This window comes from Ambystoma mexicanum, chromosome 7p (genome assembly GCF_040938575.1).
Source record: "Ambystoma mexicanum isolate Mex_15411 chromosome 7p, UKY_AmexF1_1, whole genome shotgun sequence".
NCBI classification, from domain to species: Eukaryota; Metazoa; Chordata; class Amphibia; order Caudata; family Ambystomatidae; genus Ambystoma; species Ambystoma mexicanum.
Window position 1 is genome coordinate 337,675,080 of NC_090939.1, and position 25,857 is coordinate 337,700,936.

A 25,857-nucleotide genomic window follows, 5' to 3' on the forward strand; every position below is an offset into this window, starting at 1 on the left:
TTCACAATCTACTCTTTAACTGGGCTCCCACCTTTTTTAAGTTTCATTTCTCTTGGTAGGCCTGTGTTTAGGTCTGCCTCCCCTTCAAAGACCAAGAGCCATTAATGGATTTTTTATGGGACTTGTGACCTGGAGGTCATAAGTGCTGCAGAACAGACCTGACTTTATCTGGTCTCCAACGAATTTCTGATCTAAGAAGTATGTTCTTTCCTGTATTTTTAAGGAAGGGCAATTATGGATAAAGACACCCAGGCCTGAATCCCCGGGACAACAGAGAGAGGTCCTGGAGGTTAGTTTCAAGTTTGGAGAAATGACCTTTCATGTGCCTTGCAGCAAATGACCTGTAAACTCGCACTTGATTGTATTTTAAATGACATCTTATAAGGCAGACATTTTCAAAAATACAGGTGTATTACTTCGAAATTGTCCTTATGTGTTATGAGAACATCATTTCCAAGCTTGAAAGTCTTGTGGCCATTTCACTTAGCATACTGCCACTTTCAAGAGAAAAACAAAAATGACATTCTTTTCTTTGTTACACATGACTTGCTCCGTTTCACTTTAGCTGCCTGGAACACAATTCTGGTATCCCATTGAAGATACTGTGCACTGTGGTTATTGAATCAAAACATCATTGCCACATGTCTTTCTTTTCCTTCCAGAAAGGCATTGTGCACACCTTTACACTATTTAGAGTCAGGCCCACTGTCTTTCCTTTGATTTTAGGCCTGTTTTTGGTTCCATAGGCCTCAGGTATGGCATAATTTCTGTGCTGACCTTATGTTTTGGTGGGCATGCACAAGTGACCCAGGCTTCTTTATTTCTGGCATCCAGGGGCTATATTTCGTCCCACACATCTGTATGTTTATTTAAAATAAAGTTTTCATCAAACAGATATAAATTATACACTTTTGATATCAAAACACAAACACAATTTATATTCATTTAATATAAAGCTGATATACACATTACATAAATTTGATATCCTTTTTATATTACATGAATATTAAATTGATATAAAAAATCCTATCACATGGAGGGCAGGATTGATATCAGAAGCAGAGGGTGTTCCCACCTGTCAACATTGGATCCTTTTAAAAGAGGGCACCATCTACTACCAACATTGAATAGGGTATTGAGCATTATCACAATTTAGAGCTTCCAGGCTTGAACAGATGACAAAGCATAGGACCCAGGGTGTTAGCTGGCCGTTGACATTTTATTCCGAGGTCCACCACTGCAAGGGTAATACTAGTCATTGGAAAACCGTTGGCCTCCATATTTTTGATGTAACGGCTGGTCATAATAATTTCTAGCTGGCAGGAATGAGCAGCACAATGCATTATTCTGCACATCATTTTTTTGTGGACCAAAAAATATCTATCGTTTAATGAGAAAAACAGATGCTAGTGAAAAGTACTTTATTTTCCCAGAGCAGGTAAAGTGAAACATGCAACTATTTCCCATACGTCCTTAACATTTCAAGCATTAATTTAATTCCACATTTTTAAATGACAAGCAGTTCTCTGTACATGCCCCTTTTCACCATTTTATCAGCAATTCCATGTAACATGAGAAACAATGTAGTGATACAAAATATTCAAGGACAGTTGAAAGTTACCAATTTTTACCAGATCCCTCGGTTATGTGTATGTCTGTGCTTGCCCATTCTTTGAATTTTGAATAAATGTTAATATTTAACTTTGTGCCAGATAAACATATAGGGGTATTCCATCAATGTGTAAATATGTGTTTGTATCAATTTGTCATAAAGATGCTTAAGTACAATCAGTATTATAAATACACTAGGTTTGCATGCATACACGTGCTTCTCCTCACAATTAAACATTCTTACCTGAACGCTATAAATAAGTGTAAGTTGGCAGCCACGGACTAATAATAAATATCATTTGATATTTTCAAGAAGTTGCAATCCAATAACCCTTAACGAAATTCAAAATCACATAGTCAACTTAAAATGAATGAACAACTTTCTGTTCCCTAATAAGTACAAAGAAACATGATTTGTGAGATAATGCTAATGAGGAAATTGATTTTCCTTGGTGCTTTCCTCTTACAGGAGGAAATATGAGAATGGCTGTTTTAGAAATTTGTTGAAATGTAAACAAGAAATTAATTTCAGATTATGTCTTTATTATGAGCACCTGCATGGAAAACACCACCTGCGTGTTAATTACTGCTGCACCTACCCATCTGTAGGTGGAAGTATTCACAGCCATGTATTCAATCTCTCGAAGAAATTCCCTTTTGCTTATTTTGGCTGCAGAGGAATATAGTAATTAGCTGTAAAATGAGCACACATTTCATTTGATTTCCATTTTGTTATAATTAAAATCTTCCTATTCGGTGCATAAAATGTAATTTATGGATAACACAGATGTGCATTAGGTATTCAGATGAACCGTGAGCAAATTCATAATCAAATTAATCAATGTTATTTTTACAAAGTGTATCAAACTTTGTGATTAGTTGCAGCACCTCCACTGTGTTCCGGCACACCTGCAAACATTTATACAACAACTGTATAAATGAGTGTTTTAATTGATTTTACACGGGGTATTGAAATGTTACGAACGCTACATTTTGACCGCTATGGTACTCAGTTGCCAATGTCTAAAGATCTAAGTGCCGAAGATGTAGTCCACTGCTGTAAATTTCTTTCAAAGTAATCTGAAAAGAGGTTCAAGGGCGTACTGACCAACAGTGAACTCTCGAGATTTGCCAGTGTGCCTCTTGTCTATGCTATTTCCTATGCTACCCTGGCTTTCTGCTCTTCTTCCTTTGTTGCCATGCATCACGGCCCTACCTTTCTTCTTTAATCTTCCCACGAATCCCAAGAAAAGAATGTGTTAACACGCGTCCAGTATGTTATTGTCCTTTGAGCAAATATTTTATTTCAGTTGTTATGTTTTACTGCGTTTTAATCCCGAAATAGAGCCTAAGGTGGTTTAAGAGTTACTAATTGTTTACACTTGTTCTTGGAGAATCCGCCAAAGCTAACGACGTTGGCTGCGAGCCCAGTGTAATATGGGGCCGCTTTGAACAACATTTCCAGGGCCACTTGTGGTTCCCATCCCACCCGGAAGAGAGGGAGGGTTCGTTAATATCATAAGGTGTGAACGGAATCACCTATTTTGATTTTTGAAAAATATCAACGGTGCACATTTTTAAAAATGTCTCTCAGTGCTGATGCTCAATAAAATATGGTGCTTCAAACGTACATGGTAAGAACACTAAACAATATTGAGATAAAGTCAGATTGCACAATTCCGGTCGAGAAAGCAATTCTGAATTACAAGCCAGGTTGCAAGACTACAAAAACAGCTACCTAGTTTTGAATAAAACTCAGTGAACAGTTTCAAAAGTAAGGTAAACTGCTTAATCTTGCGGGGTTACCGACAGGAATTTTCGGTGGCCTGCACATATTTACCTGGTCACTTTTGAGGAACAAACCAGCACCCTCAACAGCCAAAAATACCCCTACTGCCCACACTCGGGCCTACTGCTCCCAGTGGCCACCACCTCCAGAACACCAAAGAATACATTCAACTTAGTTTCTATTTCCAGCTAAAAAGTCCTGGAAACAGAAAGAAAATACCATGCCTGACCGACCTCCGTGGACCTTCTGGTCGCCATAGGTCAGTAAGTCATGTTATTTTAATGGCCTCTGTGTGCAACGCCAGCAACCTGTATTCCCTTACCTGTGTAAGAGTGTACCCCGGAGTGATCCTGAATTTTCACGGAAGAACTATACATGTCATGTTATGTTAAAGGTACTTATATAACGCACCGTCACCAACGGAATTGGTCCCCAGGCGCTCTGGCGGTTCTGTAAACAGGAAGAAGGGTGGGTAGGGTTAGTCGGGAGGAGGGGAGTAGGAGAGTGGGAGAGGTGGTGTGCTGTTGGCAGCTTCAGCTCGGTATACACTGAGTGCTGGGCTTTGGTGCAAGTATCTGATCGGGCGAGACCTTGGCCTCATTACGACCCTGGCGGAAATCGAAAAACGATTGCGGAAATGCAATACCGCCATCGAATACCGCTCGGTGCGATTATGACCCGTCACCGTAAAGTACGATGCCATCAGCGACACCGTAGTGAACGCCAACGCAAACTGCACCAAGTACGCGCACGCGCGCCATGCAAAACCGTAATTACCACCATGGCGCAACGGTACGCGAATGCTGACCCTAGCGGACATTCACTTAACGCCATCAAGCATGGCGGAAAGTACCATTCCGCCATGGTGAGAATTACGGCATCGTGAACCAACCGTAAATGGCCCTACTGAGTGCCTGTACACCACTCCCTGCCCACATTGCACAACACCTCGTAGGTGCAATGAAGTTACACAATGCAACCAGTGAAATGTACAAGTCACCCATGCATGCCAACGAACAAATGAATGTAGGGGCTCCAAGTGCCTTGTGAGTGGCCATCCATATTTGGCATGGCACCATTGCCGTAATGATGCAGCACAGGCACGTGAAGGTTCAAGTACAGCAATATGAACTGAAACATGAGACAAAACAACAACAGGCCCCCATCGCTTGACACCAGTGTAAGGCAACATTCAAAGCAGTATCCTGAGGGAGACTGCACCAGCCCTGTACCCTTGCCAGTAAACAAACCAACCATCAGCATAAGCATGTACCACACAAGTTGGCAGAGTGACTGAGCAGCCAGGCTCATCTCAAGAGGGGCCAATGGGAGCTGCAGGGCACAGATGGCACGAATACAGAAGCTATTCCAATCGACATGACCTCAGTCTCCCTCCAAGAAACGCACGCAAACACAGGCACCTGTGACCAGCCATTTTCTGATAATCACATCATTCCACCAATCCACCTGGCTGACCGGCATCTGTTACACAAAAGCTAATCCCCCGCCCCTGAGCATGACATCATTAAAACAGTCATAATGGCAGGCCCCATCCCTGACCTTACTGGGCTTCGTAGGCAAACGCGGCCAGTACAGTACCACGCAACTATACTCAGAAGCCGGAACCCAATGCAGATCTCCTCACAATACACCGCTCCACAAATAGGAATATGCTACATTAATTGCAAAGAATGACGCTACACGGTTAAAATCAGAATCAAATTTTAATGCACATCAAATTCACCAAGCCCATACAGCTATTAGGTCATAAACTCCAAAATATTTTTCATTACTGTGGGCTGCATCCGCAATAAATGACCAGCTTCTCCTTGTGTGACGCCCTGTTCCTTCATGGTACACAGGGGCTACATTCACGTTCAAAAAGGCAACATGGAAGCGCCGAGAACCGCAGGGCCGTCCCATTAGGTAGGCACTAGTCCAGCTGAAAGGCTGATATGTAGCTCCTAGCCACTAGTACTGCGTAAGGGCATGTGGCCCATTGGCGATCGTCCCATAAGATCGTAATGGTGCTCCACTGATTAACTCGAAGCAGCAGGTGTCGGGAGTAAAAGCCATCTGCAGGAGTGGCATACAGATGGCAGCGGCAAAAGGGGAGGAGATACCTGTCACCTAAATGAAATGAAAAAGAATAGCATGGGCATCAGAACTTCATTTGTATTACTCACTTCAATGATCACACTAAATCCACAGCCATATGCATGCTAGCCCACTCAAAAGGATTATTTCCACCCAAAAATCACTTGCGAATCATAACTATATAAATCGAGGTGAAAACACTATTACAAACGAGTGTTTGTGTGCATGCGTCTGTTAAGACAGAATCCATTAGATGGGATTCGTAACGTGCATAGACACAAGTGTTTGAAGGCGCGTCGAGACAGGGAGGGTTCAACAAGGGCAGATAGACGATGGTCCCACTATGGCAGCTCTGCATCACATAGCGCAGGGGAAGGGGATAGATCCCGAAAAGCCATGTACATGGCAAACTTTCAATTAAATCATCTGTCCATGCATCCATACATCATTCCCTCATCCCGGTATGAAAACGCCTGATTACTTACTCACATCACATTTGAAACTTCCATTGAGTCTGTGCGTAATGCAGTCTGCAAAATCCACTGTGCTCCAGCCCGGAATTCTAGTGTTGTGAAGTAACATGTATTTGGGAACGTCCTGCCTTATCGTCCACTACGCTATTGCGCATCCCATACTATTCATATCAATCATTGCATTCTCGCCATGGCCCCTGTCCCAAGGACATTAAACAATAGAACGTTATATTTGCAGTCAGACCTGTGGGCGTCTCCTCGCCGCTAGCTGAAAACCGAAAGCGCTGTCCTTCGAATTCCTCATTTGCAACATCACGTCGATAAGGCATCTGTGACCGCTTGAAATCACAAATTCATCCATGTAGTGCGGCAGTGTGTGAAAATGGCAACTGGCTTCACTCACAAATGGGACGCCCCGCCCGTTGGTGAACCTCGGTACAGTGCTGCATGAGGGTCCAGCGTTAATCGAGTACTACATTCCACTGACCCTTCACAAATTTGTTCGCGACTGCAAAGATAGTATGTGAAACAATGGGACCATAGCAGAATGAACATATAAACCAATATTTCACTGCCATCGGGATTAAATACATGATTGTAATAGCAAGATGCCATGCGTCACATTGCAGCGTTGTGTGCGGGACGTGCTCGCCCAAAGGGGATTGCAGCTGGCACAGGTGGAATGAATCACCACAGGTGGAGGCTATACAGCCTGAAAACACATAAATTGCACACCCAACCCCCTCCCACAACCACACCCACTCCAAAATGCTACCGGCAGGACTAGCGATGTTGGCCCTGGGGGACCTGATAGCACTGCAAGTACTACAACTTCAAGAAGAAGACGAACACCAACTACTACAACAACCGGCCGCACAGAGGAGACGCAGGAGGAGGAGGAGGGCAAGGCAGGGCCAGCAAGGGCCACCAGCACAGCCACTACCACCACGCAGGCAGCCCGCAATCCCACGCCTCCGAGCTCATCCGTTCAACCTCACTGCTGAGCAGATCCACACCCTCTACCGTTTGGACGGGGACACCATAACCGCCATTGTGAACATGACACACGCTGACCTTGTCAGCATGACAGATAGCCCAACCGCCATCCCACCCCTACTGAAGGTGGTGTCTGTACTCCACTTCCTGGCCACAGGCACCTACCAGCACACAGTCGGACAGTTGCATGGCATTTCACAGCCACTGTTGTCACGGACACTATCGCAAGTGCTCGATGCCCTCCTGAAGCACGCAGACGACTACATCTCTTTACCACGCTCGGAGCAGGAGATTACAAACACAAAAGTTGGATTCCATGCACTGGCCGGCATACCGGGTTGCATTGGTGCCATCGACTGCACCCATGTGGAATTGGTTGTCCCACATGCCATGGAGGCCCAGTACCGCAACCGGAAACAATATCATTCTCTTAATGTACAGATGGTGTGTGACTCCAACAGGATCTTTACACATTGTTGTGCCCGATTTCCTGGATCAACCCATGATTCTATGGTCTTGAGGAACTCTACAATACCACGCTACATGGAGCGACATGCAGGGAACAGATCCTGGCTACTCGGTGAGTCTCATTTCATGCATGATAATGTGGGGTATGTGATGCGGCAATGACCTGGCAGGAAGGGGGGGATGCGTACGTAGCAATGTCATTCCACAAACATCCTTTATTGTCCACATACAGGTGATGCCGGGTATCCACTGAAGAGATGGCTCCGTACACCACTCCGGAACCCACAGAACCAGCATGAGGAGGACTACAACCATGCCCACTCACGTACCCGTGTAGTCATTGAACAGGCATTCGGCCTACTGAAGGCTCGTTTCCGCTGCCTCAGCAGGTCTGGCGGGGCACTCCTGTACCGCCATGAGAAGGTTGCAAAGATGGTCATGGCATGTGTCATGCTACACAACATGTGCGTACGTAGAAATGTGCCCATGCCCCCTGACGCAGAACTGCAAGCACCTGAAGATGGTCATGATGAGGGTGGGGATGTGGCAGCACCTCAAGGAGTCCGCGAGGCACAGGAGGCCCGTGAAATTCGTCAGAATATCATAGATTCATGCTTCTAGCAGTCACGCCTGGTGGCTGATACATGGACACGGGACTTGTGGCACTGTGTGTGTCTGGAACATGCACAATGTGGACTGTACGCCAATAAAGGCCTCGTACACAAAGATCAATGTCCACACATCTCATTGGGTGATTATGTAATGTTTATAGCATATGTGAAATTATATTACACACCCCATCGACCCGCCACCCAAGAAAGCCCAACACCCCCCCTCCACCCTCCTACCTCCCCCCCGAACACCAGTGTCCAAAGATGCTCATTGTCAGTGGGCAGACGCTATTGCAAGCCCCCTCTCCGGGTATCAGGGGCACCCCTGCCTGTGGAGCGCAGGTTCCTCCCAGATCTACGTTGGGGGCTGCCCTGGACGGAACTTGCAACGGATGATGTCTCTGCCTGCTCACGTCCATGCATGTCCCTAAGGGTTTGTGAGAGCTCAGTGAGCACACGGCGCACAGCGGCAAGTTCACCACATACGTCTTTGGACGTCGCATGCAGTTCCCCCCTCAGGCTCTCGGTGCTTCTCTCCATTTGTACCCTTAGTGTCTCTGTACTTCTCTCCATTTGTACCCTTAGTGTCTCTGTACTTCTCTCCATTTGTGCCCTAAGTGTCTCAGTAGATGTTTCTATGACTGCCTTAGAACCCCCACATTCATCAGCATGCTCCTTGAGGAGCGTGGCCAGTTGCTGCTGTTGCACGATCACCTGGTCGAGGGACTGTTGCCTCTGCTGGGCCATGGCCATTTGCGGTGGTGTCACAGAGGGGCTGATCACCTCATGTTGCCTTGCCACAGGGCTTGTGGGGGATGGCCAGTCGTCGTCTTGTGGGTGCCCCTGCGTGGTATCCTCATGGTGTACGGGATGAAACAAACAGGGGGATTGAGACAGGTCATGGATGGGTCCTACATCGACAGCACCGTTTTCTGTGTCGGAGCATGCTGCCATTAATGCAGTGTCACCTATGGTGCTGCTGCCACCAGAAGCAGTGCCTTCTGTGGCATCCATTGGGGGGACCTGTGGTGCTGCTGTTGTGGGCATGCTGGCTGCTGGGGTGCCTGTTGAAGTCCCCTCCTGTGTGCTGCCACTTGATTTGTGCTGCTGCCGTGTCTTGATCCGTGCAGCTGAGGTGGAGGGTCTTTGGCCGTTGGTCTTGGCCCTCTTTGCAGGTGTGCTGGTAGGGGTGTCCTGGAGCTCGTCGTTTGAATCGGACCCTGTGGTGAAGTAAAGGAGGGCGAGCGTTATTTATGGGTCTGTGGAAATTGGAATGGCAATGTATCACATGCATTGGGGTGGTACCTGAGGGTGATTTGGGTCAGGGCCTTGGAGGTGGTTTCATTTTTGTGTGGATTGAGGATGCAGTTGTTTTGCAGCCTGCAGTTAGGGTGTGCATGCTGCACGTGTAGAGGGTGTTTTTAGGATTTTTAATTATTTATGTATTTAATGTGAGTTTTAAAGTGCGCTATCAGGCCAATGTATGTGGACGTTCTCCTGGACATGTGTTTCTGTTGCACTATGTGGACACATGGTACTTCACATGATTGGACATTGTGGATTTAGCATTGTTTTATTTGGCCCACCTACCTGATTCTTCGGATGTCTGCACTCCTTTCTCCATCCCTCCGACTCCCTCTATACTCTCCATTCCAATGGTGGAGGCACAGATTTCTTCCCAGGGGGTCAACTTGATGGGTGATTCTGATCCTCCCCCGGTAGCTGTGGCAATGTTACGGTTGGCTGATAGTATGCTCCGTACGCGTATCCGCAAGTCGTCCCATCGCTTTCTGCATTGCTGTGGGTTGCGGGGTGCGGTCCCCACCGCACTTACCCGCTGTGCCACCAGGGCCCATATGGCCTTCTTGTTCGCAAGTGCCGTCCTGGTCATTTGCGTCGAGAAGACGACGGCAGCATTCTCCTGGAGGGTCTCTGTGAGCACGGTGAGTTCCTCATGGGAGAAGTGGACCTGCCGCTTGCGGTCGCACGCTTTTTTAGCAACTTTTCCCATTTTGATTGTTTTAACTAGGGTGGCTAACGGGTTGGGATGTGTCTCAGGGTCGGATTTTTAATGGTTGTGTTGGGATTCTGATTTTATAGGTGTACGGCGTGCTGTTTCCCGTTCCGGCCCCATGTTTTTACTTCCGTTTCCGTATATTTACGGTCACCGTATTTTGCGATTACCGCTCATTACGGTGACCGCTATGATGGGTGGCGGAATTGCACCTAGGGCGCCGTACGACGGCGGTGAGGGGCGTTTTGGGGACATTTCCGCCATCGCGGACTTTGCACTTCCGCCATGGCGTAATGCTCGTGCCCGATGGGTCGGAATTAGCCGCACTTTCCTCCATCGTGCAATGGCGGAAACGCTATTTACGCTATGGCGGTCAGGTCAGTTACTTTCCGCCAGGGTCGTAATGAGGGCCCTTGTGTGCTGTAGGTGCTGTTTATGTGTTGTTGATGCGCTGTGGTAAAGTGTGTTGCGGAATGCTGGGAGAGAAATGGTTGTGTGAGTTTTGTGTGGGTTGAGTGTGCAGAAAATTGAGGGTTGTGTTAGTGGGGTCTGTATCCTGATTCTGGTAGTTCTGGTTCCGTTTGACCTGTATCCCTGTGGGCAGGGATGTTGCTGGGTCCTTGTGGGCCGTCTCGCTGTGGTGGTGCTGTGCGGATCCAGCTGTATCATAGTGAGTATTGTATTGAACCTTTCCTCTGGGTGTGGAACTGGGTTGGTACTATCTGTTCTCTTGTTATTTAATGTGACACTGGTCAGTTGAAGCTTTGAATGGTTCGGGGTCAGAGTGCTGTTGATGAGGCATCCTAGTGCATCCGTCTTGGTCAGCGTGTGTATTCAGTCGTTAGTTTCCTCCTATCATGACTATCTTTCCGTTAGTTCTTTGGTTTCTGTGGAGTGATTTTCTTAGGGCTATTGTTTGGTTGTAGTTTGTGTGTAATGTCGCATTGCGCTTCCCGCTGTATCTTGATGAGCATTGTGTAATGTGGGTGCTTATTTCTGTTTCTCAGCATATGGATTGGAGCTAATGGTACAGGGTTTCCTATTCCCTTGCTATCTGCCGTGATTAGGTCTGTTGGGAAAGGCTATAGTTCACGGGGCACCAAAACACCTTAATGTGAGGTGATTAGACATATCCTGAACGTGTTTACCCAGACTTAGGGCCTCATCACGAGTTGGGCGGTAATAGCCCTACCGCCAAACCCCCCGGCGCTATTAGTGCCGGATCACAGGTTTGGCGGAAGGGTTATTGCCATTCCCCAATGGGCCCATTTGGGAATTCCTCATTCCCCATTGGGCCCAATGGGGAACATTTGCGCTATTACCGCCGGCGGATTTCCTGCCGGCGGTAATTGCGCCGAATATTGGCAATTTTGCAGTGGATTTCCCCCCAGCTAACAGCTGGGGGGAAATCCGCCAAAGCCATGATCTGGCGGACCCTAAAATGCAGCAGTAATAGCGCTACCGCCGCATTTAAGGGTTACCGCCAGACTCGTGATGAGGCCCTTAGTTATAACAACTGTGGAAAAATGGCCCCTTTCCGAAATGTTAAATTCTTCTGTAGAAACTGGCAACTGTTAATCGCGCATGCCTTAGTACCCATAGGTCACGTGATTCTGAGCTATTAAGTGCCTAGAATCCTGATGCAACTGCCCTGAGCAAAGCGAGCGCCAGTAAGGAGGGCTGCAAGGCACCTGGACGCATGTCTTGTGGGTAGTAAGGCTTTCAGCACGCATTAAGGTGATGCATGATCTGGTGTCAGTGAAGAAAACCCCCAAAAGGCCTCTCCAACACTCTTTTGCTATACAGTATATATCTCATGTTGCTTTCTAAGGGTAACAAGTGTCAGTGGGAAGTTACGCATGGTGAATGTGTTGTATTAGGTTGTTGGATTGGCAAACAAACAGGGCTGAGGCTGATGAGAAAAATAAGCAGGGGAATGACTCGAGATCCAACAACCTCCTGCCACTGGTGGGATGGAGAAGGAAGTGCAGGTGAGTGGTGGTGGCTGGAAGAGTACTGTGAATCATCTGTTCCCCCCAATGAATCAGGAATAACACATGTTATTTGTTTGATATTTGTATAGTGTCAACTGCCATTTATATGACTTTGAAGCTCTGTTGGGTAGAAAAATCTTCGGAAGACCAAAGTCTGTGCAAACGAACATAAAAAGTCTATAGCATTGCATGCAAATAGTAATTAGAATGATGTGCCTATTTCATTACTAGCAGAGATGACTGCTATATGGCATGAAAATCATGTAGAGAATTGTGTTCAGGAGCAGGTATTACTGCTATGTCAGTAGCTATGTGACAGATGTTTTAGTATGACTCAGCTCCATTCTATGGGTTGCAGAATAAGAGGGGGAATTAGTATTATAAATCATCTATCAACCCCAAGGGCAACTGCCTTCATTTGAGAGCTATGTTATACTTTACATACAGGACGCATGCACACTAAGGGGGTAATTCATAGAATTTAGCACACAAGTGGCGCACGCGGCTGGCGCACAGTGTGCGCATGCGAATCTCTGCGCCAGCCGCGGGCACTAAAATCCATTTCCGCGCACAGCTTATTCATGTATTTTAGCTACCAAAACCAGCCGTGGCGCAAAGTGGCGAAGCGACCCTGCAGCAGCGCCAGTTACGCCCCCAAGAACGCCCCTCGCGCAGGGAAAAGCCATCAAAATCCCCAATCCAGCGCAAAGGGCTGCGCTAACCTTGTACCAGCACGGCAAGCAGGGAACATGTATTACTGGGGTTTGCGGGAAGTTTCACACGCGATAGGCCCTGTGCGAGTGGGGTACGTGTATTACTGGGGTTCGCGGGAAGTTTCACACGTGATAGGCCCTGTGCGAATGGGGTACGTGTATTACTGGGGTTCGCGGGAAGTTTCACACGCGATTTCAGCAGGGTACGTGTATTTTGGGGGTGCGCGGGAAGTTTCACACGCCAAAGGGCCTGTGCGAGTGGGGTACGTGTATTACTGGGGTTCGCGGGAAGTTTCACACGCGATAGGCCCTGTTCGAGTGGGGTACGTGTATTACTGGGGTTCGCGGGAAGTTTCACACGCGAAAGGGCCTGTGAGAGTGGGGTACGTGTATTACTGGGGTTCGCGGGAAGTTTCACATGCGATAGGCCCTGTGCGAGCGGGGTACGTGTATTACTGGGGTTCGCAGGAAGTTTCACATGCAATTTCAGCAGGGTACGTGTATTTCGAGGGTGCGCGGGAAGTTTCACACGTGATAGGCCCTGTGCGAGCGGGGTACGTGTATTACTGGGGTTCGCTGGAAGCTTCACATGCGATTGGAGCAGGGTATGTGTAATTCGGGGGTGCGCGGTAAGTTTCACACGCGATTTCAGCAGGGTACGCGTATTTCAGGGGTGTGCGGGAAGTTTCACATGTGAAAGGACCTGTGCGAGCGGGGTACGTGTATTACTGGGGTTCGCAGGAAGTTTCAAACGCGATAGGCCCTGTGCGAATGGGGTACGTGTATTACTGGGGTTCGCGGGAAGTTTCACACGCAATTTCAGCAGGGTACGCGTATTTCGGGGGTGCGCGGGAAGTTTCACACGCGATAGGCCCTGTGTGTGTGGGGTACGTGTATTACTGAGGTTCGCGGGAAGTTTCACACATGAAAGGGCCTGTGCGAGTGGGGTACGTGTATTACTGGGGTTTGCGGGAAGTTTCACACACGATAGGCCCATGTGCGAGCGGGGTACGTGTATTACTGGGGTTCGCGGGAAGTTTCACACGCGATTTCAGCAGGGTACGTGTATTTCGGGGGTACGCGGGAAGTTTCACACGCGATAGGCCCTGTGCGGGCGGGGTACGTGTATTACTGGGGTTAGTGGGAAGTTTCACATGCGATTTCAGCAGAGTACGTGTATTTCGGGGGTGCGCGGGAAGTTTCACACGTGAAAGGGCCTGTGCGAGCGGGGTACGTGTATTACTGGGGTTCGCGGGAAGCTTCACACGCGATTTCAGCAGGGTACCTGTATTTCGGGGGTGTGCGGGGAGTCCTACACGTGAATTGGCAGTGTGGGTCCTCCCAGGTGTTCCCTCTACACCCTCCACGGCCCCTGCAGGCAGCCCACACAACAGGAGACTACCCTGCAGCCCTGGTCATGTCCCGCAGGCAGCCCATCCACCATGGGCATGCCCCCCAGCCAAGCCACATGTCAGCCTGCACTACTGATCACCAACTCATGTCCCCCTGCACCCCCACCCCCCAGCAGTGCAGGGCACCTGCCAGCAGGCCCCCATTCATGTCCCACTCATGTCCCCCTGAACCCCCACCCCCCAGCAGTGCTCCTGCTGCTGCTGTCCATGTGCCGTGTCTGATGGTGCCTGCACATCCTCCATCAGCTGGTCTCCAGTTGTGTTGTCCACCCGTGCTGGGCCGCCGACTCCCGACTGTGACAGGGATGTGAGCTCCACCAAGCTGGCTGTGTTGGTTGGGCCAGGCCACAGAGGGCCCTGGTGGAATCTGGGCCGGAGAACGGTGTGGAGAATGACTGACGCATAGTCTCCACAGAAGAGGAGAGGTCCACCAGAGTGCACGACACATGTAGGAACCCACCAACCAGGGCCCCTCCCAGCAGTGCCACGACACGACGCTGCTCTCCATGATGGCATGCGTTCTCCGCCCAGGAAGAACGCACGTCATCACGAATGACACGCGTGCGCAACGCGACACCAACCAGGACGGAGCCCATACGTTCGTGGGACCCCTCGTCCGCAGGTAGTGGAGAGGCAGATGACATGGCACTCTCCCCTACCTGCGGACGGGCCTGGGATGGGGCCTCCCTGCTGGTGCATGGTGGTGCAGTCACAGGGTCAGGGACAGCGACATGCACAGGCCCCTCCGTGGTGACCTGTGCTGCCTCCTGACCCTGGCCCTGGACTGCACAACTTGCACCAGGGGTACTACCCCCACCAGGCCCCATGTGCGCCTCAGTAGCGGGCCCCTCCTCCTCTGTGGATGTCTCGATACCATCTTCTGCCATTGGAAGCCTGTGGGGGCTCACCCGGCCCATCCGCCACACCCGTTGTGGCAGACGGAGCACCAGCCCCCTCGCTCCCGGATGATGGTAATTCCTGGGAGGGTGGCTGGGCCTTGCATTGCAACCCATTGGAGGCATCCCCGCTGCTTGGCTCCACAGCGCCGTCTCCGCCCTCTTCTTCACTTGACACTGCGTAGAGGGAGACATAGAACACAAGCATCAGGGTACAGTACAAAATACCATAGACAGGAAGCAATAACACATGAGTGGCACTGTCAAATGTCACTTCCATCCTGTCATTCCACAACACATGGGTGAATGCACACAACACACATGCAGAAACAGTCCCAGCACCTGCAATCAACATCAACATCCATGTAGAAGGGCCCCTGTAAACCAAGATGTTGCCTTCAAAGTCACATGCATCCATGGCGTTTCAAAGTCACACACACACTTCTCAGGCACACACACACACATGTGCACCATACAAGTACATGACATCAGCACCCATTCCTCACCCCCCCTCCATGTCCAGGAACAGAGACAGCCATGCTTTCATGTGTGCATCCCGCATAGAACTCACCATGTTGCATTAAAACACATGCACCAACCATGTGGTTGACACATAACTGGTCTCACATGCATGACCATGATGCCCCTGCACACAGACATCCATACATGGCCTATGTCACACATACAGGCAAGCATCAGACTACCAGCACACTGCAACATGCCCTGTCTCACACAGCAATGCTTGGCCACTTACCGCTCAACTCCAGACGGGTCTGCCTCCGAAGGATCTGGGCGTGGAGCGCTGGGCCTACGCGTTCCAGGACCCTCATCTGGATGTTACTCATGCGTGCCCGGCCTCCCTCCGCGAGTCGCCGGGCCTTGTGGAGGGTCCTGGACCTGAAGCACTTCTTGACGTGCTTGATGTCGCGGGTTGCCACCCCCTCCGCGTTGATGGCAACCACTATGTCGTCCCAGATCCTCTCCCATCCTTCCTTGTTGGCACATGATGTTCCGAAGAGGGCATCATAATGCCCCAGGACATGCTCCACCAGGACACCAACTTCGGTGGCAGTGAAGCTGGTGGCCCTCTGCCTCTCTGGCTGGGGGTTGCCAGTGGTGCCAGATGGAGATCTGCCCGACATGGCAACCCCAGAGGCAGGAGTGGGTGGGCAACTAGGGTTCCTGGGGCTTGGCTGTGGAGCAATGGTATCCCAGTCGGGAGTCTTCTGTTCCACCAGGGGTGGACACAGCAACTGGACCCCTGCAGATGGCTGATGTGCAGGCACCAAATAGCAGGGCACGTGGGCAGCACACAGTCAGGCAGCAGCAGATGGCAGGTGGGAGCGTGCTCGGGGCTCTGGGGGGCAGGAAAATGGCCTTCAGGGCAGGAGCATGGTCTTCCGTGTGTGTACGCATGGCCAGCTTGATACGGAGTGAATTGGCACATGAAAAAATTGCACGTCAGCGTGTAATTCGAGGAAAGGCCCTTAGCGTGTAAGTGCGTCTGTGACATATCGCGGACGGGCATTGCCCTTTCGCGTGTAAAACTTCTTGCGAACCCCAGGAATACACATACCCCACTCGCACAGGGCCCATTCGCGTGTAAAACTTCACACGAACCCCAGGAATACATGTACCCCACTCGCACAGGGCCCTTTCGCGTGTAAAACTTCACACGAACCCCAGGAATAAACGTACCCCACTCGCACAGGGCCCTTTCGCGTGTAAAACTTCTCGCGAACCCCAGGAATACACATACCCCACTCGCACAGGGCCCTTTCGCATGTAAAACTTCCCGCGAACCCCAGGAATACACGTACCCCACTCGCACAGGGCCCTTTCGCGTGTAAAACTTCTCGCGAACCCCAGGAATACACATACCCCACTCGCACAGGGCCCTTTCGCGTGTAAAACTTCCCGCGAACCCCAGGAATACACGTACCCCACTCGCACAGGGCCCTTTCGCGTGTAAACTTCTCGTGAACCCCAGTTATACACGTACCCCACTCGCACAGGGCCCTTTTGCGTGTAAAACTTCACGCGAACCCCAGGAATACACGTACCCCACTCGTACAGGGCCCTTTCACGTGTAAAACTTCACGCGAACCCCAGCAATACACGTACCCCACTCAGTATATACGTGCTTTTTATTTGTGCACACTTTTGTAATGCGGAGGGACGCTACCGCCTGCCTTCGTGTGGCGGACGTGTTTAGGCCTGTGCATGTCTTTGCCCATGCATGGGTTTGCCCTATTCAACTCCATGAATACGTGTGGTTCGCGTGCATGTGGGCGTTCCATGTACTTCCCAGCAGTACTTCCCCCGTTACGCCTTCTTTTTCACGCGTTATTCCCCATTCTGCGTGTTACGCCCCCGTTCTGCCTACTTTTGTTGTGTGCGTTGCACTATGGGCGCTTTCGCTGTGCACTTCGTGCACGCTGTTTGGAGACGTGTGCGCCAGCGTGCACCATGCACGGATTTGGCGCACAACCAGTGGGAAAGTAGCACAGCGCCTTCCTTGAATCGCACGCTTGCGTGTGCGTTTGCTTTCTGACGCTTGCGCCTCCTTGCGCCTGCTTGCGCTGGGATTTTCGGCGCACGTTTGTTCCATGAATCGGCCCCTAAATCACATACATTCCCATGCAAATGACATGCACCATTGTCAGATACATTCAACACATGTCCTCTGTACTATTGGGTTATTGCAGTACACACGCAAAGACTATTGGCACTCTAGAGAAAAGACACCTGCTTTCTCCAACCGGAGGAGTCCTGTGTGCCTGACCTCGGGTTAATGGAAATTCTAGTGAAGTATTATGGTCCTGATAGAACACTGCAATCTACCTTGGACTAACACAAGCTGAAAGGCTAAACCACAAGTAGAATGACAATACAAAATCAACATGCACACCTGGCAGCCACATCAGCCACACATTGCAATGCACATCCACCCATCAGGTGGACCCTCATGTATATCCATTAGAAAAATCATAGTTTCATATGAGGATATGAATAAAGGCAATGTATCAGCAGCAGTTACAAGACAGCAGTATCGTGAAATAGCTTTCTGAATCACACCGTATGAAGACAAACTCTTACAAATAAAAGTCTAAAACATAAATGTGCTATATGGATGAAGTGCTCATAAGTGTAAACTATAGTGCATCATATAGCAGTATCAAAGTTTGTGCATGCAAATTAGTTCCTGCTATAAATAAAATAATACAAGAGTGTGGCCTTGCATCTGTTCCTTGCATTTCAGTCTGGTTAAAAACAAGTACTAACAAAAGGCTATAATTTAAGCTTTTGTTTAGTTAATAGATAGCCATTTTTGAGGTACTGACATCATATGGTTGGGTAATTGCATAATTTTCCTGCTGTTGCCATGTCATGGCAAGGTCTATTATGGCAGTGTTTGTAAATGTCTATTCCTTGGTTTCTCAGTGTAAAGAGTGGAGGGGGCTATCTGTACTTCAACCTCCTATATGGTAATGTAAAAGCACGGAACACCCAAGTAAGGCTCTCAATTTGGTAAAACATGCCAAGCAGCCAGCCATAAGACATGGCAAGCAGCCAGCCATAAGCTTTCAGGAAGTTATGCAGGCAGGTTCCTAAGTACAGCGTTTCCCCAAAGCCCCAAAAATGAATGTCCACACACTATGTTAAGTTATAACACAGCTTCTTTATGTAAAATAAGGTTTGCTACAACTACCATATATACTTATAAATAATAACGCTTTGTACTTGGAATACTTATTCAAAGAATGGTAAATATATACATTCTATGGCGGTACCACACATTACTTAAATCCAGTAATATATGCACTAACTGCAGACAGTTTTTAATAGGCAGGTGGATTCTTAAATTAGTTGTAACAGCATAGAATAGGAAAGAAAAGCATGTATCTTAGGTTGTCTTTTACAGCACAGTCTAATAATGGTCTATAAACTTGTGCTTTCTTTGAAAAGGTTCTACCAACCCAAAGTACCTCAGATGCCACAGAAGAACAGGATTTAAGATGATCCTGGGACCCCTGGACGACTCCTGAGTCTAGAAGATGCTCTTGCTCATCACAATACCTTAGTACCTTTGGTTCCTTGGCAGGCAATGTGGCAGAAATTCTCGGCTTTGCTCGATGATTCCATCCGAGGATGGACCCCTTTTGGAAAAAGGAGCCAGATACTGGGATGCTGAGTCCAAGAATAAAAAGGAGCCAAAGTCTTTCTGAACAGCATTTTGGCTCTTTGCGGTGCTCTCCTTTGGTCGATGATCTCTCCGATGGTAGTAGACCTATGAAGATGAAACTTACTGAGGGCTCCTTAAATACTTGACAGATGAAAGTAATACTCCTGGCACCCTTCAATGACTTTGGGTGGCGATGGGTGCGTAGGTCACTTTTTGTGTCAGGGTTTGGAATATCGCAGTTTTCCGACTTTCGGTTCTTTGGGGCTGCAGCCACAACACGGACATCAGAATGGCTTCTGGAAACCTGAACTCGACCATTGGAGTGGACATAGGAGCACCACCAAGTTTGGATCTTTGGGACATCTTCGTTAGCTTCTGGTGGTGGCAAACTCACGGACAAACCTTCCACTGCACCCAATGACTATGGGCTCTCTCCAGGTGGAAAAGGTGGTCAGTGGTGATGGCAAGAATTGCTCTTCAAATATTATTAGGCAGTTTGGAACTTTCGCAGCTCTGGGTGTCCAGCAGCACTATGCCAGGGTACACACTCTTCTGGGCGGTAGATCGCAACAGCTTCCAGCGGTCACAAAATGCACCTCTCAACCCAGGCTGACAACAAAGGACTTTTCTGCCTCAAGATGTCTGGCAGTCCTCTTCTGGACTTGGAAGACCACTTCTCCAGATGGCAGGCCACAGGAATGGCTTCCAGGATCCTTTGATGAAGAGCAGCAGCTTTGCATGATGGTCCTTCATAGCTATGGGAGATTTCTCCTTTGCAGGTCTTCTCTGGATCAGTCCTTGGGGGACATGACAGCCTTTGGATTACATTGAAGAAATGCAGCAGCAGACTTTTCTTCCAGCTGAGCTTCAAGGAACAGCTTCTCTTTCCTTCAGCTTTGACTTCAGCTTCTGAAGAAATTGAGGTCGCCAGGTATACACATCCGTCCCTCATTCCCTCTTGCTGAACCAGGCTCAGTCAGCCAATCTTGCAGACGGGCATTCATGCAGGCAGGCAGCCAATCAGGCTCACATGCATTCAGGCCATTCACTCCATCCGGACACCCATAACAAAGAATGTTTATTGGGGCAAGTACCCAGCCTGTAACGCTCACCTGATTCCCGTAGAGGCGCCGGTCTTGACTGGGCGTATACCGTATCTTCAAAGGTAATGTGTAACACACGGCTGGCTCTTTGGGCTGGACCTCTGTGCACTGTATGTCTGACTCGAAGGGTAAGATGTCTGCAGATAGAAAATATGGGATTAAGGAACTGGGTTATTGAATGTCTCTCTCTTCTTCCCTTTCTCTTCTCCTGTAGAACCCCAAAGGTTAACGCTCTCACCTTAGGTAAGTGAACGTTGTGCTCTCCATCTGCCTCGGGGCAGGGTGCTGTAACCAGTTTCTTCACTGGATAAGGGGAGCAGGCCTCTTGACTTCAGAGGACTGCTGTCCGTCGTTTACTGCACGAACGGTAAGTTTCGAGTAATTCTAATGTCTTTAAAGTCTTTAGTAATGATGTCTCTTGTTTTGCAGGGTTCCGGCGATGGTGGATGACGGGCTGAAGTGAGTTGAAGATGGAGCCCGTGTGATGAATAGAAGCGCCTGGAAGCACGTAAGTAAGCGCTTGTTGCCTGCTTCACGATGCGCTCTAACTGTCTTTTTATTTTGCAGGTACAAGTTCGGAGCGGCTGCAGGGTGCCGGAATACCCACTGGGTTAGATGTGGAAAGGAGTAATGGCACGTGAGTATTAAAGTTCCCCAATGTCTTTAAACGCACCTTGTTTTGTCTTTCAGATGCGGGATGCAGCGCCGAAGGCCTCCGGAGCGTGTGAAGAGTTGGTAAGCTTTTGTCTTTCAGATGCCGGAATGCAGTGTGAAGACCTCCGGAGCGCAAGAAGAGTAGGTAAGCCTTTGTCTTTCAGATGCCGGAATGCAGCGCGAGGCGTTGGTGACAGCCGATGGACCAGGTAAGTGAAGAGCTGTCACTGAAGACCGTAATGCTAACCTGTTCTTTCTTGTCTTTATAGGTGTTGCTGAAGACTGGATTCAGGATGGTAAGCCTTTTTCCTTAGGCCCAGGATCAGATGCAGAAGACACGATGAGCGTTCTGCTGCAGAGGATGCAGAATAACGCAAAGCAAGATTCATCCATCGGGTGTGGTTTAAATAGCCTCCTGTAGTGCTTAGAGTTCTCCTTCCACAGCCACGCCTAGGTAAGAAAAGAGTTCCTGCTTTCCAGAAGAGTTCCAGTGTTCTGAATCTAGGGAGTGGCTCCTGCACCACCCAACAGGAAAAGTAGTTCCAAACAGAAGAGGATCAGAGGCTCAACTGGCAGGCAAGTAAGCAGCATGGTCTGCTGCAGGTAAGTCCACCCAAGCATTATGAGCCCGGCGCTTCCAGCGCTGGGACTGGGCATATTTATGAGCCTGGTGCCACTGGCGCCAGGACTGGGTCCAAAAGGTCCCAATTGAGACTGGTTGGCACTCGGAACCTGGGTTATGGATCTGCTTCCAAGGGAGTTGGGAAAACCCTGACCTTTTGGAAGCAGAGATCATGACACAGGCTTTCAGCACACTACGCTGCATTCATGTCAGTTTCAGTCAGAGCTGTCTCGTTCATTGGGTCACACACACAGAAACCAGACACCCACAACAGAGAATGTGAGTTGACTCCCAGCTCCATTCACACATGCCCCACCCCTAGGGTGTACCCACAACACACAGCCTCTGGGAAGGCTCCAGTCAGTTTTACAGGAGGCAGCCCAAGAGCCATATATGGTATTTCCACGAAACATCCAGTCAGGGTAAGGGACAGAGTCGGGGTTTCCCAGGACTTCGGCAAACAAGATAAAGGCAATAGGAACCAAGGGGCAACTAGGGCCATCTTGCCTTCTATCAGGAATCCATTGATTCCTATGGCAGGGCCTGTGTGTCCCAAAAATGGAGGGCACTCAGAGTCTCTGCCAAGTCAGCATGTAACTGCCACAAACAGGTGCAAAAATACACACCTAAGGGGTACAAGAGTGTACCACACCATGGGTGCCCTAAGGGTATCCCATAGGTGTTTGTCACCAAAAGATAAAATGAAGAGCTGCACTGCCAGAGGTTCAGGCTGGACCTCAGTGGCAGAAATTATAAGGAAAATACACACCGAGGGAGTGGTAGGACTAGGAGTAGGAGGCCCTGTCCATCCATAAGGCATTTCCAGCATCACAGTCACTGCTTCTATCATGTAGAAATCACACAGTCTGTTTTGTACGGGGCCTGCCAGTTTTTTTTTTTAGTTTTTTTTTTTTAATCAGTCGTCTGAGATTGAATTCCTCTTCTGTGCATGTAAATGAGTTTCTATTGTAATTAGAATAAGGCAGGGTTGTGCACTTGTACTAGTTCCTTGTATTTAAGTCATGTTAAAAACAAGAAATAACAAAGAAACACTTTTTGGCTTTTGTATAGGTATTATGTAATGTAATTTAAGTGGCCTTGTATAGAACCTGTCTGTCACTATTGGTGGCCTCGCTGTGCTTGTCTATGTAAGAACAAGGGGGGCAGAGTGAAATACCAAGCCAGTGGGAAATACAGATGCAAATCCTGTGGTGTGGGTGGGTGCAGGTCACAAGTGCCTGTTTCCTGAGTGCCATTCTGATTTCTATGGGATTGGTCGACTACAGATGTTTTTTATCCACAGGGAAGAGGCAAATATTTGATAGTGCTTTGGGTTTGGATAGCCACTGATGTGGGAAAATGCAACAAGGCTAAATAGGAGAGATAAGTCATGGGTGTTTAAGTGTTTATGTTCTCACAGCTACTTCTGTAGTGGCCATCTGTGGGGGATTTGTGTGTGTAGTATAAGGTGGTAGGATATCATAGATAAGGTAAATCAGGGGAACAGAGGAATAAGCCTTCCAACAACCTACAACCCTTCACTCCCACCACTGGCCCCTTGCACACAATTTCCATTTTACTAGCATACATTCTCCCTTTCAATCTTTCCACAAACTCCAGTCAATTACCATGAGCTGCAGCAAAGGGCTATGTTACCGTAGGTTCACAGAAAGGACTACTTGAATTGTGCACCTCAGCCACTCGTTTTGACTTGCTTAGCAGGTTGGTTATCAGCCTTTGAGATGCCTCATGGCTCACTCAGCCATGCTCAGGTCGTGTGCTCAGTGGCCTGGTGGGAATTCTGCCCATTTTGGGCAGGAAAAAAAAGCATTTGTCAGACATTCATCAAGCAATGGTTGGGGTAGGGCTATAATCCCTGCTCATTTCGCCCAGATGTCTACCTTGTTGCCTTCCTCAAGACCCAAGCTCTTCTCACACAGTTCAAAATGAAAGTCCCTCCCACCACCACCATGAACAGACACAAACCTAACCAGGTACTGACGTAGCACCAGGCCTTCAATATTAGATAGATGCCGAAAGAACAGATTTGCCTTTCATTGTTAGCCATATCAATTCCTGGGATCATGATAAAAGTGAATAGGCCCATATCTATGTGAATCCGACAATTGATGAGGCTACTATATCTGGAAATCCTTCATTCAATCTAGGGCAGACACCCAGTCTCCCCTGTCTATAATGTCCACCTTAGACACAGAAAGGCCCAAGAATAATCCACAACCCCAAGCTAACTCTGTGTTTGAAGCAACGGTCATCTATGAGGTTAATTCCCAGGAGCACATCACCCCACATCACCCCTTGACCACCTTAATTGTGGTTAAGGCCAACATTATTAATCAACTACATGTGTGCCAAAACTTGTATGACTTTAGTAATTGGATGGACTCCTTAGATAACTGTGTGGGGGGAACTATCACATTGTGAAGGTGGATATTTCTAGCCAAACAGACCCCATAACCATTCTACCAATGGAACAGTATTTGGCCACTTCTGATATTTCCACTCAGCCTGTCGCTCCATTGAGGGTATGCGAACGGACCCCACCTATCACACTGTTAACATCCGATGACTAACTGTTACTTGCTCTGATCCTTCAGTGGGACCTGTTGCTTGCCCATCCGGAGAAGAGGAGAGGTTCAGAATGTCTCAGGTGCAGAAGAAATTGCACAAAAAGAAGGGAATATGATAAACAGGCGAACAAACTAACACATGGGGCCTCATTACGACCCAAGCGGAATGGGTTTAACGGCACCTGTAAAGGTGCCGGTGCCGTTAAACCCATTCCGCCCTATTACGAGGTTCCCTTGTGAACCCGCTCTGAATGTCTAGTCAGACCAGACGTCCTTTGCGGGTCCCATAAGGGGACCACAGAGCTAATAACAGGCCTGTTATTAACGGTGCCGTTATTAGCTCCCTCCCCATTCCCATTGAGCCCTATTGGGGCTCAAATGGGAATGGGGATGGGTTCCTTCAATGAGGAATTACCGGGTCCTCCAAGGTTGGAATGGCCTGGTAATTCCTCATTGAAGGAACCCGGACCCGAGTTTGGAGTCAGCCACGCCCTTACTACGGGCATGGATGCCTCCAAACTCGTAATGAGGCCCATAGACTTAGAGAGATGAATTATCCAGAGAGAAGCATAGGGCATGCAAGGAAGAGATCCCAGAACATACAGAGAGAAATTACGCTAACCCATAATGGAAAAAGACACTGCAAAGAGGGTTGAATAACAGCAGTCTATAGTCAGTCACCTGTGGTGAATACATTGAAGAATTAGGTCAAGAAACTTTGGCACATTAAAAATTCTGGACCAGGTACCCTGGCGGTCCCATTTTTTACAATTAAGAGAAGAAAAAACGTACAAGACTCTCTGGTTAACACCTACAGAGAAGATGATGAGGGGACCGAGAATTAGACTAGACTATGGGCCTGCCAAAAGCAGTAGGACATATTCAATGCAGATCATTACAACACCGGCGCTAAACAATTTCCCCATTTCACCATGGCCCTTCCCCATTCCCATTTTTGCCCCATAGGGCTCAATGGGAATGGGGAAGGCGGCAATTACGGTACCGCAAATTGCGCTATCAGTACCATGGTTGGTGCCGGTGTTGTAACGAGTCCGCCATGGTGAAATGGGGAAATACTGCGCCATTCCAAGGTTGGCAGGGCAGTATTTCCCCATTTCACCATGGCCCTTCCCCATTCCCATTTTTGCCCCATAGGGCTAAATGGGAATGGGGAAGGCGGCAATTACAGTACCGCAAATTGCGGTACCGTAATTGCCTGTGAGGTCCCTTTGCGGGTCCCTACTTTAACGGCTGGTCCAGACCAGCTGTTCAGGTCGGGTCCCGCAAAGGGACCTCGTAGTAAGGCGCTAAGTGGTTAACGGCGCTGCAGCCTTTTACGGCGCCGTTAACCACTTAGCGCCTGGGTCGTAACGAGGCCCAATGTGTAGTGTGTCCATTCACTAAGCGTATGAAAGAGATAGATATAGGTTGGCCAATACCATGGGAACAAAGATCTTTGACCAATTGCAACACAACAAATGTCATCTACCTGATCATATGTCCATGCAAGAAACGCTATATAGGCATGACAAAGAGGGCAATAAGGGTGAGGATATGTGAACTTTGGTCCAACATTAGGACCAAACAGATCACAGTGCCATTGGTGGAACATTATGTGGATAAAAAACAC